This window comes from Amblyomma maculatum, chromosome 9 (assembly GCF_055883805.1).
Source record: "Amblyomma maculatum isolate TAMU_Amacu chromosome 9, ASM5588380v1, whole genome shotgun sequence".
In the NCBI taxonomy this organism is placed as follows: Eukaryota; Metazoa; Arthropoda; class Arachnida; order Ixodida; family Ixodidae; genus Amblyomma; species Amblyomma maculatum.
The window spans coordinates 18,680,847-18,695,506 of record NC_139352.1 but is presented as its reverse complement, the minus strand read 5'-3'; the positions used below and the strand labels follow the sequence as shown (position 1 = coordinate 18,695,506).

General features: G+C 46.7%; 1 long non-coding RNA gene across 1 annotated transcript in view; it reads left to right on the top strand.

Moving 5' to 3' along the window:
- Positions 1-6,737: 6,737 nt before the first annotated feature.
- Positions 6,738-14,660, top strand: part of LOC146178493 (uncharacterized) — a 36,061-nt gene continuing 28,138 nt past the window's right edge. The window contains exon 1 of the long non-coding RNA XR_014700604.1: positions 6,738-6,878. This is a non-coding gene — a long non-coding RNA (uncharacterized LOC146178493). The remainder of the gene's footprint in view (positions 6,879-14,660) is intronic.

Genomic DNA, 14,660 nt, shown 5'->3' with positions numbered 1-14,660 from the left:
TTGCTTTTCGTTTCGGCTGCGCATTTCCCACTTTTTTTTTTTTTTTTTTTGTACAGTACTTGACGCTAGGTTTCTTTCAAGCATGCACGAGCGATCGCTTCTTTGTATCGAGCGCGCAACACGCGAAAAATACACACAAAGAAAACGGTTTTTTTTTTTTTTTTTTTTTTTTTTTTTTTTTTTACTTCTGGACCCAACTCGAGCTCTAAAAGTTGTAACCAGCGCTGGCAGGTCTTCGGACACAGCCTGTGTTGTAGAGAGCGCGGAGCCTTCCTGCCCAACGGGAGCTTTTTTTTTTTTTTTTTCTAACGACTTCCTAATGATAGTTTCCAGCTGTTCTCGGTGCTCGCTTTTGGGAAGCCTAGCCTGACGTAAAAGACGTAGAAGCACGACATGGAGAGCGAAGTACATTGCAGGAGTGCGCGCTTGCTGACTTCACACACGTTCATGGCTCCCCGCAAAGAGAAAACGTCCTTTTAAACTAACAGCTCGATCTGCTGTTGTGTTTATGGGTGTCATAATAGGTACAAAAAAAAAAAAACCGTCGAGAGGCAATCGAAAATCAAGTTGTTTCTTTTTTTTGCGGTTTCCTTGGAAATCATACGAGAGCGATGTGTCGCATCGTTAACAGTGGCACCCGGCCTTGCAGATGCAACTGGCACCCGTCATATTGCGTGGGTTTGCCAACAACTACATCAAAAAAAATGAATTACATATGTGGTGAAAAGACGCCGAAAGGGCCGAATAAAACTTACCTCCAAGCTGACTTCGTAGAAGGCGGTTTTCATTTCGTTAGCGCATTTTCTGAAGGCCCTTCTGCACTGTGAAGTTCCCCGCGCACTCCACGCACGTGCTGGCTTCGTAAAGTTTCTGACCGCGCACCAAGCAGTTATTCTTAAATCAAGTCTCAACATTCCCGATCACGCAAAATCCCCCGAACAGCACGCGCTGTGGAGCTTGCTCAGCTATGGCTGTTTTTCCGCGCACTGAACCGTCACCGCTTATTTCGAAGCATCGAGTAGAAAATAAAAACTACGGTAGAACTGCCGAGCGCCGAAAAAGCACGTGCACGCAAGGCCCGACGCCTTAGGGTACATCTCCATATACAGCCTGCTCGTCCCGTTGATTTTTTTTTTTTTTTTTTTTTTTTTTTTAAGAGCCTTTCTATTGACCAACGGAGCCCAGCTCTCGGCTGTCGCTTCTGGGGGGTCTAGCATGCCGCTTCCACATACACTGCCACCGAGGGGAAAAGCCAGTGCTGCGCATTGCACACTGGCTTAGTTTTTGTTTTATTTATGTCTTTACTTTCAAAGTGCCATATTGTTCGGGTTCCGAATTCCTACTTCAAAGGAAAAAAAAAAACAACCGTAGAGCCGCCAGCAGAAGCGCTCGCGCGCCGACGATGCGCTGCGCCCAAAGCGCCGGCTGCCGTCTCCCAGACGGCATGAATGGGTAGCGGCTTTCTTCGCTTTGTTTTTGGTTTATTTTTCAACACGCACACATGGTACATGTGTCTGTTATGTACGCGTGTGACAAGAGGCAGGAAATGACCGACAAAAGTTTTCTTTTCACAAGGTTTCTGCCGAGAAGAGTAGACTTCGCGTTCACTCCGCCGCCTCTCTTCGACGAGCAGACATACCACATATGGGTGCGCCGGCGGGAGGTGGCGCTACTTGTTCCGGAGCAGTGGCGCCTCCATACCAGCGCACTAGGTTCTCGTAGCAGGTTTGGCGTAATTGTTTTTTACGGCTAGCGGGGCCAAGCCAAGACGTGGCCACAGCAAGTCAACATGGGTGGGCAGCGTGGTTGCAGTTAGTATGGTTAGTACCAACGTTTATAGTGGTCAGTGGCATGGGCAACTTAAGCCGCATACCAACTGCTTGTGAGCAGTAATCGTACGCGGAAACCGCTTGAGCATTCCGTCAGTTCATTTTCACATGTGGATCTCGAAGTACCGAACCAGCAACTTCGGCGCGACATGCGTAAACACATAGGAGGCAGGGTGAGCAGTTTCAGATACGTCTGCCGATTCGTAGAGTTTCTAATAAAAAGTAAGAAACTGTATGGGTAGATTAATGATGCCGGATTCTGTGCAGTTTTCTATTTAGGCTAGCTGATGATTAGAGGTGTGTGCCGAGACGCCAGCGCGCCGCCGCCGCTGTTTTCTTTCGGCTTGGCTGTTAATGTACTTAAACTTTCGGCGCGCAGTTTAAATAAAGGTAAAAGCTTTTAACGAGGAAGCGGCGGGGCTTACGACGACGGCAATAAAGTTATCTTGAACTTGTGAACGATCTGTTCGCGTGATCTGTACGCTGATGTGTCACTCGCAAATAGCGGACGTGTGAGGAGGAGCATTAAGAATGACAATGATTGATGGCGATGACTGAAAATGACTTGTAATGACCAATATGTCAAACGACTTAAAATGACCGCAACTGAATGGAAATGAGTAAAATGATTAGGCATGGCTCATCATGACTGGTAATGACAATGATAAACGACCAATATGTCAAACGGCGACTTGAAATGACCGTAACTGCATTGGAAATGAGTAAAAATGCTTAGCTGTGAGTGGTTATGACTACAATGACTAGGCATGACTCGTTGACCAACACCGTGTTTACAAAGGAGGCGCTCGCTGCGCCGCAGCCGACTGGGGGTAAAAAGTAGGGCTAGCGCCCTTATGAATACATAAAACCGAAAGGTTCCAAAGCAGCTTTCTCATTTTACAGGGTACCAATGATGTCGTTATTCTGTACAAAGCAACTATGAACATCGTAGAACAGATCACGAAAGTATGAAATCTCAATACCGTGGTGAAATATTTTTAAAACACCGCGAAACGTATGAGGGCGTGAGTTGGGAGGGCGACCTGTAGAAACGCATGTAAGCACAACTTTCCGCAACATTTTTCTCGTTTCGTAGAGCACCAGAAGTGGTGGCCGGTCGTCAAACGTTGGCTAGCACTTTGAAGAAATGTGTGGCAAAGTATGCTGCGTCATTTTGGAGGCAATCTACTTTTAAAGCTCCCCGAATAATCTGCGTTGTGAATCCGGACACCCCCAAAAAGAAAGCTGGGTGTAGCGAATCGTACAGTTTTATTTATAGTTTGATATGCTGCAGCATGGGGTAATTTAGCTTAATATTACTGCCGCTCAAGTGATACAGCCTAGACAGAATTACATTTAAAAAGCAGCTGTCAAACGCCATACGATAATGTGGACCGAACGAGAATCGCGCATTGCAGCAGACGACGGCGCAGCCGCCTCCAGTTCGGAGCGTCTGCTAGCGACGGCGCCGCGGTGGTGCATGGTCGTCTGCAACTGACCGCGGTCAGTTTATCGTGCTGTGAAGAGGCCTGTAAATCGTCAGACTTTCAGTGCTTGCAAAGGAATGTAGTGTGCGATGCAGCAACGTCGGAATCGGATAAACAGCGCTACAATGAAAAGCTGTACATTGACGGCGTTGTGCACCCGGACCCATTTGCTACGTCTGAAACACATTTGGAAGTCCTCCAGGCTGACGCGAGTGCTCTTACACTATTGGGCATGGCAAACAATGTAGTGCATGTGATTTTTTCTCCGAGTCGCTTCACTGCAGAGACCGTCCAGGCATACAAGTCCCTGGAGGAATATAATAATTTTCAATCAGGTAGGTGCGCTCAAGTTCATCAATGGGCATATATGCTAGCTAAATATTTTTCGTTTATTTTCTTTTTCCCCGTGGTAATGCTTTGGCTGTCGTATATCGGTCTGCGCCTTTTTTTTTTGTGCGGTTTCCTGGTCTTATTAATTTTTTTTTTTTTTTTTTTTTTTTCCCGTACGGCGCAGACCGTGCAGCGAATATATAGAGCCTCGGAATATAGAGCCTGTCAAACTGTTTGCTTACGACTTGCTTACCGCATGCGTGTATCGCAACGCAACTACATATTCATTAATTTTAATACCGTCTTCTTACCCACGATCGATGTTTTCAGTACGCAATAAAGTCGTGCCCGTTATTTTGCGTTTTTTTTTTCTCTAAATTTACAAAATGAACGATGTCTCGACGCATCGCCTCCTGGTCGATGTTCCGAGAGGAGGCGATGCTCGACGGCATCATTACTTCCTTACGCGGCTCGTGCAAACTGTCAGCCCTTGCAATGCTTTTCTTTTTTTTTTTTTTACTTCTGCCATACAACATGATGTCGGGGCGTGGTACAAGATGTTCACAAAAAAAAAAAGTAAAAGAAAAGCCGCATGGGCGACTCGTTTCCTAGACGTGGGGTTTCGTCTGGAAACGCGACGCACATATTTATTGATAAATATGCTTTACAGAGATGTCAGACGCGGAATGTTGTTGCATACGTATATTCATGGCCTTAAAAGAATGCACCACCTCTTAACAAGCGACTGATTTCGTAGCCGCAAAAGTCAGCTTCTTTGCGAACCGTTTATTACATATATTTTGTATGGGCCGCGCTACCGCGATGCATTTCTGAATGCAATGGACGGCAATGCAAGTGGCCATTCACGACCTTGTTTCCTTGCGAGCACAGCAAGCATTCCATGAAGTAGTAAGTTCTTTCCGTGAGCCCGGGGTGGTGCAGTGGTAAGTCGTACGCCCAACTACTGTCCGGAGTACCCGGGTTCGAACCCGACCTGGGCGGCTGCGTTTCGATGGAGGCGAAACGAAGAGGCGTCCGTGTGCTATGCGATGTCAGCGCACGTTAAAGATCCCCAGGTGGTCGAAATTACCTCGTAGCCCTCCACTACGGCTCCTCCCTCTCTTCTTCCACTTTCACTCCAACCTTCCTCCCTTCCCTTACGGCGCGATTCAGGTGTCCAAAGACAAAAGTGTGACAGATACTGCGCTTTCCCTTCCTGTAAAGCAATTATTTATTCTTGTGTACCGCTCTTAATGTCCTATGACACATTTTGCGAACGCAGAGTCCTTCCTAAATGTCATCAAGAGGCAAATTTACGTGTTCAGGTTCTCATCATTTTTACGAGCTGTTGTACAGCCGTTACTCGCCGTAGTGAAGGGCTGCAGAGTAATTTCGACCACCTGGGGAGTTCAGCGCAATTTGTGTTTGCCTCTTTACATCTATCCGTGTTCTATAGCTGTTTTAAAATAACTCATCTTGCCAGAAAAAACCACAGCTGAATCGCCGGCATATGCAATGCCATACCGTACAAACATTTATGGAGATGATGTACTCAACAGAACATAGTAATGGCCTTACTATAGGATGTTGGGGCAGTCTGCGTTAACTGTAAAGAAATGTTTGTCACAACATTTAAAAATTCATTACGCCAGCTTCTTTGGAGCACTATAATAAAAAAAAAAAATTGATGCGGCATTGTTTTGCTTATTGAATTAGCAATGCATTGCTTTGTTCGTGAGGCAGGAAAACGGAATTAACGCGTTAAGCGGCGTGCAAACTGTTTCCTTTATACGTAAAAATGTCGTTTTACATAATTTCTGTGACGGCTGGAGTTGACGATTTCTTCGACGTGAAACCATGTTGACATTATTTCAATGAAGAAGCCAGGAATTAGCGAAAAAAAAAAATAATAAAGAGCACCGCAGAATCTGCATTGGAGTAATGCGAAAGCACGGATGCTGCTGTTGGTTGTTAGGTCGCTTGTTTAACCATTTTAGTCTTTGGTACTTTCAAATTGCGCGCCAATCCCTTCCTATGCCCTTTTTTTGGCTCTACTTCCGGTTGCGTAACGTCACATCCTCTACGTCACATTGATTCACTTCTTGTTTACCCATTTTTTTTTTCAGGTACTTTCAAATTGCGCGCCGATCCCTGCCTATGCCCTTTTTCGGCTTTACTTCCCGTTGCGTGACGTCACGTTATTGACTGATTTAATTAACTATTTTAGCATTTGATACATTCATGTGGCGCCAAGCCATTGGCTAATGAGACAATTTTCGCCTTTACTTTTACAGTTTATGCCTCTAATAATTACGTAATTAATCGATTGGCACCACTCATTAACTCCTGCCACTTCTCAATTACTCACAACTGCGGCGGACAACTTTATTTTTTGCCTCTAACTAATTACCCAATTAACTTATTGGCCTAGTTATTTTTCGGACACATTACGTCGCCCTCAATCGATTGACACCACTCATTAACCTCTAGCACTTCTCAGTTACTCATAACTGCTGCGGACTTATGCATTTTTGCCTCTAATTATTTACGTAATTAACTCATTGGTCTAATTATTTTTTGGACACAACATTACGGCACCCTCTATCGACTGACACCACTCATTAACCTCTATCATTTCTCAATTACTCACAACTACTGCAGACACGATTTTGCGGACATGAAATCTGTAAACATAGCGAAGTAACGGGCGCACAACCACCGCAGCAAGGTACATGCAAGGTCGGCTTCATCTCGGTAAGTTGAACCAGTCGTGATCGAGATGTCCTTGTGCCCTGCCACGAATTCACGCAAAATTAAAAGAAAAGTAACAGATGACATTGGAACCGTTAATTGGAGTACCCGGCGGAGAAAGGTTCTGTAATCTGTTACGAAAGGTCCGAGCTTGAGCTATGCCCTACGCTGCTGCTGCGCGCAGCGTACAAGCAGACGACACTCGCACTCCGCTGAAGCAGCCACCGCCGCGAGACACGCGCTCAATTAACGGTGACGCCATGTGACGTAAAAGCGCCCCCGGTGCAGGATGATGTGAAATTTGGGTCGCCCTCTTTTTTCAGTCAATTCAATCCAACGTCTGATCCAAGCCTATCCAAGCCTGGCTGGCCTGCGAGCCGCATTAGAAATGTGAGCCGTGCGCGCCTTGCTCAATGTTTGAATTCGTGAATTCTGTGAGTTGCGAGGTTGGTAACATCGAGAGCTGTTGCTGATGGAAACGGTGAGTTGACGTTTCTTATGTGATAGTCAGCGTTCCTACGCAAATATGCATGAACTGTAGCGCTGCACAATGTGCTTCGAACATGTGTTAGTTATAGGAACTACGAGGGATCATGGAAAAAAAGAGAAAGGAAAGTTTCAAAATTCGACAGAAAACTGGCAGTTTTGAGTGCATTATTGTTATCAACGTAGCTCTTCGGGCGCCATGCACGTGATGGCGTTGTTGATGAACTCTTCACTTGTCGGTCAATTAGCGTCTGATTTTGTACTCGCCGTCCTGTTCAAATCGGCTTCGTCGCTAAGCGTCTTTTCCACGCGCGCTTCTTAATCCGCATTAAAGAGTTCTGCGGCGTTCTCTGGGTGAGCTGCAGCTGCCTTTTTTAGGTATTCTCGTAGCTTCGCATGGTCAATATCTCTCAAACAACTACTATCTTGGTCCGAGTCCTGATTAGGAAAAAGCCTGTGGGCGCCAGCAGTTAACTGTGGGCTTTCGACTTACGGCGTCCCATGCTAAGCTGCCTCGGAGGGCTTTCGTTCGGTGTTCCTGTCGCTCGGTACACTCAAAGTAGTGCCGTACCATGGCAGTTCGGTAGCGGGTTTTTAAGGCGAAAGCCTTTAATGGCTCATGCTGTCGTGGACAAAGTGTGTGCCGCTTTTGCGGCGTCTGATTGACCGAGGCGGGATGTATCCCTGCCATCTGCAACGCCACACTTGAACGCGCGCCAAGGAACGCCACCCGACAGGAGCGATGGTGTATCGTCCAAACTTACACTTGCCGGAGAAAGTGTGATAGATACTGCGCCTTTCCTTTCCTGTAAACCAATTATAATTATATGTAGCACTGCAACGAATGCCGATAAAAGAGGCTAACGATGGGAGGCTAATTATAGGATAGGAACGGTAGGCTTTCGCCATTCTCTTCTTAAGAAATATCTAAGAGACCCTGTAATTTTTGTAGCTTTGATTATGCCAACATCAAATGCGCCTCAGGTCGCAGATGAGCTAACGTTTCAACAAGTGGACTTGTCTTCGTCCCAGACGAAGACAAGTCCCAGACGAAGACAAGTCCACTTGTCGAAACGTTGGCTCATCTGCGACCTGAGGCGTACCCTATTTACCCTTGTTCGGTTCTTCTTTTTTATACCGTGCAAACCATCTTCTTCCTTACGTTCTACCAGAATAAAGGTGGGGTTGATATGTTTATGGTGGCATCCGCCATTCAACTAGAAGAATCACCTTGCGAGCGGTTGGATATTACTTTGGACATTACTTTTGGCCAAATTTTTGCAAAGACCTTCTGAAAATACTTCCAAGTCATCCGTGATTTTTTATTCGCTTTATATTTGCAGGAGAACGTTTTTTCAAAGCATCATGGTCTCTTCGATTTGGCTACTGCGAACGGCTTCACCTTGTACATCCCACTCACAGGCCCGCTCTAGTTCCGTCTTTACTGCATTCCTATTGCATGGTCGCGAGAAAGTTGCAAAAGGACGAAGCACCTAAAAGAAACTGGTTTCATCAAAATTGTAGATGTTCAGCCGATAGCCTTAAAGTAAGGAAGCAAGGAGTTGGTGTTATTCCCTTCTCTATGAATTTATCGACTCGAGATGCCATGCCTCTTCTTTACCTTCTTGAGCAACTGAAGTTGGCCATCTCAAGATGCAGCTTAGAATAATTTGTCTCAGTAAAATGGGCATATTTCACTAAACTCGGCATTTTGTAAGTCTTCTGAAATCTGGCAAGCCAAATGAGCGGCAACCCTATGTACCCATAATATTGCCGAGGCAGTGAGCCGTCTCTTGAAGCATTTCGTCATTCACATCAGCATCATTCGAGTGTACGTTCCTGAACCACATTGTCAATGGGGACTTCATTTCTTCTTCAAACCTTGGTGGGCTCTGTCATACTGTGGTTGATGTGGAGATGTTGGCTTTGAGCCATTTATTGGAGTCCTGTATAGTACGGATGTTACTATCGACCTGGTAAGGATGCGACCAAGTTTAAGGGGACAGGGTAGGCCCTATGCCTCCCATGCATTTTAGCCTATGTGTGTGACCCTTTTTCTCATGATCTGCTAGGGTTAGAGCATTCATGTCTGTGTCTTTGTCTCCCTTCCTTCGTGTTTCGTCCCGTTCCTTGCGCTGTTTTATTTCATTTCATTAGAGCATTCATCTTAGTATCATTGTAATCAGCAATATTCGGTAGTAGTACTGCACCAGGATTATTATTTTCTGAATGTTAGATTTTTTGCTAGCTTTTTTTTACTAGGACTACCAAATGTTAAATCCAAAATCTGTAGTAAATTACCTTTAAATCGAAACTCTCTCCATCAATGTTGATAATTCTGGTTCAGTAGACTCTCTGTAGTGTTTACTCAATAGCTGTAATTATTGTCCCCTTACCTCCAGTAAGTTATGAGAAAAAGGATCAAATGCAGAAAAATTTCATGTTTTGAGATAATTGCCTTTGAAGTTGAAGAAAGAGCTTTTTTACAATATAAAACTCAAATACATGCTGATGAATTGTTTCAATAGTCACTAGCCTGTTAGTCACCTCTGTTATCAATACTTCTTTTCTGTGCTGGCTTATTTGCTCTCCGGACCTCCTTAGTGGCCTGTCGTATAGCCCTCCGCATCAATTATAGTCGCTGCCAGTCAGCTTCACATAACCAGTAGACTGTTAATCGCCCTGCATAAATTTTGAATGATCTCAGATATCAGCTCGAGCCACATTGCTCGATGTTTTTCGTTTGGATGTCTCTAACCGGTGCGTTAGAGTGTTGTGCATTGCTGGGAGAATGCACCGGCAACTCTTTGTCGTGCCGCATCTTCAACTAGCTGCAAAACCTCACCGCATGCTTTACACGAAAAGCTTTCGGCGACGGCGCACAAGGGAAGGTTAATGTCAATCGGACCATTATGGCCTCCATGCATTCCACCGAGCGTAAAAGCTTCAATGCAGACGTGCCGTGACCGTTGCCGCGACGTTCGCCGTTGGATTGTGTTGCAGAGATTTGCCGTCATCGCTGATCGATTTATGCCGGTTCCCGTGAAAGCGTCTTCTAAACCAATTCTCTGTCTTCGTTAGATGAGCACTAAATATCCAGCTTCAAACTGAAAAAAAGAAAAAAAAAATAAGTTGCCCACGAAAACATACCGAAGCACAAGCAAAATACAGTCTGTATCTGAATATTTACTCATACTCACCTATGGGGCTGAAACGTGGAGGCTAACCAAGAGGGTTCTACTTAAGTTGAGGACAACGCAGACGGCTATGGAACGAAAAATGGTAGGGGTAACATTAAGAGATAGGAAGCTTGCAGAGTGGGTCAGAGAAATAACTCAAGTTACTGACATTCTAGTGGAAATCAAGAAGAAATGTGCATGGGCAGGACATGTAGTGCGAAGAGAGGACAACCGATGGTCGCTTAGGGCAACAAACTGGATTCCAAGGGAAGGAAAGCATAGCAGGGGCTGGCAGAAAGTTTGCAGGGGTTAAGTGGATGCAGCTAGCACAGAACCGGGTTAATTGGAGAAATTTGGGAGAGGCCTTCACCCTGCAGTGGGCATAGTCAGGCTGATGATGATGATGATCTGAATATTTGTTTGGCTAAACAAAATATGCTATCTAGCTTTTCACTATTGTTGGATGAGTGACAACCATCCCGTTAAAACAGGATTGTTGTTACTGACGTAAACAAAATAGGCGCTGTAAAGAAAATTTGTTTTTCAGCTTAGGAGAGGCACAGATCTCAAGTAGGTGTCAGATGGGTGACTTGGTGGGTTGCCGCCTAAGATTCGAAAAATGTCGATTTCGGAGTAAATATTACGCGTGCGGGTAAATGAAAGACTGGACTATGTAAAGAATAGAATTGTGGTCTTGAATCACAGGAAAATAAAAAATATTTTTTTCTGAAATTTTGCCTACCCTGTCCCTCAAGTTGAGCCCACTACTCTACTGCTTGGATGGATTGAAAGAGCTTTTAAGGCGAAGGCCTTTAATGCCTCATCGTTGTGGACAGAAGGTTGTCAGCAGAGGCATCATGCTTTTGAGAGCGAGAGTTAAAAATAAATTGATAAATCTTATCTCAACCCGGAATCTAACCTCCATCCCTTGGATTTCCAGCCGAGCACATTACCAATTGCGGCACGCCCCGGATCGTGAAACGCTCTTCATAATTCCCCTTGTCTACTGTGAGGATGATAGCGGGATTCCACGAGGGAAAAATACTGCATCTTTCCTTTCCTGTAAACGAATTGTAGAACGCCGGTGAGCTTTAATGCCTTCATGATGTGCTGGTTGTGTTCGACAAGGGGTGCTCGATGCAACGTCATGATGTCACCAGGCGAATCATGCTTATACGAAGCTGACCCCACCGGGCATCGGATCCAGGTGTCCATGCAGTGCCTTTCATTTACCGCTTCCTCAAACGCCACCCACACAGCAAATAGAAGCAGACCCAGATGTCTAGGAGGCGTTAGTACAGCAGGCATCAGCAGCATTTGAAATTGATTTATAGGATATAAAAGGCGCAGTATCTGTCACAGTTCTCCACTGACACGTGTACCACACAGGAAGGGAGGAAGGTGGGAGTGAAATAAGAGAGAGAGAGCTAGAGGTGCAGTAGTGGAGGATGGCTTTCACCTCATTTCACTTTAGTGGTCCAGAGTGCCCTCTCAAATTTTTTTGCTCCTTGTTTTCGTTGATTTCTTGTTTGTGCCTGGGTTCACCTTCGTTGTTTTGCGTTTAATCCCCATCATGCCTAAAGCCAGACAGACATTGAGTTCTAGAGGCACCTGATTCTGTGTACTTTCCTTTGCTATGTACAGTCGCGGACAGAATAAAATGGACCATGGCTTCAAAAGAAAAAACGCGGATCAGCGCCATCTAGGGGGAGCGCTGCCTGGTTTCAAGACCTTTGATTGAGCATGCACGCCCTATCTAACTAGCAGAGTCTCCAAACTGTTCGCTTCTGCTTGGTACACTCTAATTACACCCATATTTAAGGCAGGTGACCGTACGTGCCCTACCAACTATCGTCCAATCTCTCTCACTAGCATACCATCGAAATTACTTGAGCACATTATTTATTCCAATCTAATGACCTACTTAGAATCAACTAACTTTTTCTATCCGAACCAACATGGCTTTCGGAAGCGGCTATCATGCGAGACCCAGCTCGCTGAGATCATCCAGGGCATTTTACAGCACTTAGAAAGCCTAGCCCCAATTGACGCAGTGTTTCTAGACTTCTCAAAAGCATTTGATCGAGTTCCCCATAATCTTTTTTTTAAATTGTCATTGCTCAGAATTCGCAGAATCTCCTGACCTGGCTAGAACATTTCCTTAAAGGACGCCAACAGTTCATCTATATTAATTTAATAAGTGCACCTCAGCTCTTAGCAAGGTAACATCCGGCGTACAGCAAGGAGTAGGCCTGTCACCTCTTTTATTCCTCATCTATATCAATGACCGGCCAATTAACACAAAATCCATGCTACATTTATTCGCAGATGACTGCGCTATTTACAGCCCAATCCTCAGCGCTAACGACTATACAGCACTCTGCAATGGGACTTAACATCTATCACAACGTGGTGCAACAAATGGCACATGTCTCTTAATCTAAATAAATGCCAATCTATAACATTTTTGCGCAAACGCACAGTCATTGACTGTGCTTACAATATAAAATCAGTGGTCATTGTTAAACGGCATCTTACAAATACATAAGAGTGCATATTACGTCATCGCTATCATGGACAACACACATTTAATCCATCTATAGCGCTCACCGACACTATAAAGCGGAGGCTCTGAGATCAGCGTTACCAGCCCGTGTTAGAGGAAAATAAAGATGTACAGCGCGTGCTCGGAGCGCAAGCACGGCACGGGTTCTTCAGAATGAGAAGCCTGCCACGCTGGTCATCTTGCTGTGGTGCTCCGCTGCGACCCTGCAAATTTGCCACAGGGTTGACTCCGGCCTAAGAAATGACAGACCCCGGCAACCTACCGCCCTCAGGCGACCTTCCGCCTGACGCTACCTTGCGCCAACAGGACGACGCAGCTCTCCAGCTCCGCCTACCAACATTCTGGCCCAAGTGTCCGCAGATCTGGTTCGCCCAAGTGGAAGCCATCTTCCATCTGCACCACATCACCTCGGAGGCATCTCGGTTTCGTCATTTACTTTCCAACCTGCCTCCTGAAGTGCCTCAAGAGGTGGCAGACATTATCGCTGGACCCTTGGGCGATGCCCCATACCAGCGACTACAGCAGGGCCTTCTGGACAGCACCACTGCGTCCGAGAGTGCGTGCCTCCAGCAGCTGCTCACCTACGAAGAGCTTGGAGAGCGCCGCCCCTCCCAGCTACTCACTAGCATGCGGCAGCTCCTGGGCGAAAGCAACGCCGACTCGAATGGCGCACTGTCGAGGCAGCTCTTCCTTCAGTGCTTGCCGCAGTCCACCCGCCTCATCTTGGCTGCTGTGGGGGACTTGACCCTTGACCGCCTCGCCCAGCTCGCTGATCGAGTCCACGACGCAACTTCTCCTTCCGTCGCTGTCCTCTCTTCTCCACCGGAGACCTCTGTCATTTCACGGTTAGAGGCCCGGATCGATCAGCTGGTCACTTTTATCGACGATGCCCTTTGGACGCCCTCTCATGCTCAGCACGGTTTCTCCTCAAAACCTCACCGCCGTTCGTCTTCGCCGAGCGGTGCGCACTCGTCCACTCCTCGCAGTCCGCGTCTCTGCTGGTATCATCGAACTTTCCAGCACCGCGTCCGCTAGTGCACTCCATAATGCAACTGGTCGGGAAATGCGGAGCGAGATCACTGACGGCGGCGTGTGACCTCACTCTTTAACCTAGCCGCCTTTTTGTCGCCATGGGCCGCATTTATGGCCTGCGCTTCCTCGTTGACACTGGTGCCGAAGTCAGCGTACTGCCGTCCTCCAAGGCCGACCGTGCTTCCAAGTCACATGGACCTATTCTCCGTACGGCCAACTCAACCTCCATCGCAACGTATGGTCTCTGATCCCTTACTCTGGACATTGGCCTGCGGCGCACATTTCGATGGGTCTTCATCGTCACTGATGTACATCAACCCATCCTCGGGTCCGACTTCCTGACGCATTTTGTTCTGGACGTCAGCATGCGTCGCCATCGTCTCATCGACAGCAAGACGCGCCTTTCCACTGCTGGCGTTAAATCTGCTGTCGCTTCCACTGGCATCCGAACTCTGATTCCGTCATGCCCGTACGGCCAAGTCCTCGCAGACTTTAACGAGGTCACGAGACCTTGTAATCTCCATCAGCCACCCAAGCACGGTATAACCCACAACATTGTCACGTGGGGTCCACTTGTCGCAGCTCGTCCGCGCCGCCTCTTTAGTGAGCGTCTGGCTATTGCAAAGCGGGAATTCGACCACATGCTCCAGCTGGGTATTATTCGCCCTTCATCCAGCACTTGGGTCTCACTACTCCATCTGGTGCCCAAGAAAGAACCGGGTGACTGGCGTCCGTGCGGCGACTACCGGGCTCTCAACGCTCACACGGTCCACGACAGCTATCCCCTTCCACACATCCAAGACTTCACTGCACATCTGGAAAGTTGCAAGATCTTTAGTAAAGTGGACCTTGTCAAGGCGTACCACCAAATCCCTGTTGAGCCGGCTGATATTCCAGACGGCCATCACTACACTCTTTGGACTGTTTGAGTATGTGCGCATGCCATTTGGGCTACGCAACGCAGCTCAATCTTTCCAAAGATTCATTGGTGAAGTGACGC